The 2,358-nt window shown below is 39.4% G+C and overlaps 1 protein-coding gene across 2 annotated transcripts in view; it reads right to left on the reverse strand.

Moving 5' to 3' along the window:
• Window positions 1-2,358, reverse strand: part of LRRC16A (leucine rich repeat containing 16A) — a 371,092-nt gene that overhangs the window by 100,854 nt on the left and 267,880 nt on the right. The gene's annotated exons all lie outside the window — the stretch shown is intronic.

The raw sequence follows: 2,358 nt of genomic DNA on the forward strand, positions 1-2,358 counted from the left end.
GACACAGGTCAAAACAAAAGAGTTGGCCAAAGATGAAGTAGGAAGTGTATAGGAGGTAGATTCTGAACAGAATTTCCTGCTGTGTTACGGAGACCCAGCTTTATTTATCCTGAAAGCTACTAGGAAGGGATAGAGTGAAGGTTTTAGTCTGCTCAGATTTACCATGAAATAGGATGGCTATTTTTTTTATTGTAACATGTAAAGCTGACAAGAGGAGGCAAATGTGGCAATAATCCTGGTAAGAAATGATGAGACTTGAAGGAAGGTATCCATAATGGGAACAGAGGGAAGAAAAGCTAATGAAGGAATTTATGTTACGTGATGGTAGACGTGCTGATTGATAAGCTAAGGAAGAAATGAGAGAGGAAAGTCAACTCTGGAAGACTAGATGGAAGGTGATAACACTGTGATCTGAGCAACTCCTTCATCAACTAAGATGGACCCTAAGGTTAAGGAAACAAAGTTACCTATGGGGTGAGGGTTCAGGGCCAGCTGGCAAGGCAAATTTCTAAATTCCTACAGCTCTAAACACCCTAACAACAGGAACTATCAGATCCCTTCTATTCTGATTTACAACCCAGACAACTACGACTCTGACTGGACAGAGGGCTAGCCTTACATTCTTTTTTGATAAGTAACTGCAGACCTGAAACTAGTTTCAGCCAGTGTACAGAGGCTGCACACAAACTGTCTTCGTGTACTATAGTTCTAACATAAAGAACCAAATTCACCCTCATTTTAATGCTAAAACCTCACCCCAAAGTGAATATGAGATGTATATTACATATGCTTACCCATTGCACATGCACTCTGCTCCCCTCATAAATATGTATAGCTTCTACCCAAGCCTGCTGAATATGTACAACTCGACTGTATGATGCAGGCCTTGTGAGGCATAAAACCCAAACTGCCCTTCCCTTCTTTGAAGAGAGGAGCACATTCAGCACACACTAGAGGCTGTCTCTTCTCAGTTTGCAAATCATCATTAATGAAGCTGTCCTTTCTAAAATTTAGCCATCTTGGTGGTCTTTTGGATGACATCACCAAGGAGAAAGAACAAAGCGGGAAGAAAAGTTCAAAGATTCCTCAAATAATACCACAGTGTGAGTGGAGCAGGCTTCTTCAGATGGGAAATATTTGAGCACATCTAAAATGCAGAGAAAGGTGGCCATAGAAAGAGAAGGATGAAGATATGGGAGAGCAAGGGAATGATTCAGAGGTTTCTAGCACAGGGCAGAATAAGGGAGTCAAATGCACCACAGAATGGCTGGGCTTTGAAGTGGAAGGTACCTCTGAGTTTGCCAGTACAGAGGCAGGAATGGGTGTGGATTTATATACATTTATAGATGAGGGTGGTAAAGTGAGAGCTCAGGAATACACTAAATTTCTTGATGAAGACAGAAGAGAAGGATCCATCTGTTGAGGATGAAGAGGAGGGAAGCTGTGCAAACTGATATTCAGTTCCACACACTTCTCCGACAGCCAATCAGGAAGTTAACTATACTTTAACTATACTTAAGCTCCGACATGTTGATGTTGTAAGAATGTTAATTTATTCCACTTAAATTGCATGACAAGCTTTACTGTTCCTTAGTTTACTCCTCCCCCAGTCATGCATTACCCCAGCTGTGGTCACAAGAACGCAAGACAACGTGAAAAAAATAAAATAAAATAAAAAAACTTTGTAAAATAACAAAGTATTGTTAATACCTTCAGGAACATAACCACAATTTAAATGTGAATTGCTTATAATTAAGCTACTGATTCTTTAATACCTTTTGCAGAGCCTCTTCTGTTTTTTCAGGGTTTGTTTTTAGGGCTTGAGAAGCATCATACATAGGAATTGGCATAAATCTTAATGTGTAGTTCCTAGAAAAAGGAGAAAGTAATATACTTATTTAAAAATAACTTCCTATTACCTTAATTAGTACTCTTTTTTTAAAAAAAATCCAAAAGGATAGCTGTAAGAGTAGCTTAGAAAATTCCAAACCACCAGACCATTTAGACCACTAGATTGCAGATTGTCCTTTGTAATAACCACAGGTCCAATACCACAGGCTACCACATTAATTCACACTACCTACAAAACTGACACAACTTTGAGGAATGCAGTTTTGTTGTTTTTCTTTTAGTTTTGGATTCCATCAAGGACAGAATTTTCACACTAGGATTGAAAAGATGAACAGAGGGCAAGCCTAGGGAAAGTCCAACATCAACTCGCTACATGGGTTTTAGTAACCAATAGACCTGACTGTACCTGGGTCCCCACAGTGATTATGTGTGACAACCAGCCCCAAACTGGTAGAAGGAAAAACAGAAATAAAAACAAAACATTTGCTTGCAAAGCAAGCCATTAGC

The sequence above is a fragment of the Mandrillus leucophaeus genome, unplaced genomic scaffold, assembly GCF_000951045.1.
Source record: "Mandrillus leucophaeus isolate KB7577 unplaced genomic scaffold, Mleu.le_1.0 Scaffold760, whole genome shotgun sequence".
Classification (NCBI taxonomy): Eukaryota; Metazoa; Chordata; class Mammalia; order Primates; family Cercopithecidae; genus Mandrillus; species Mandrillus leucophaeus.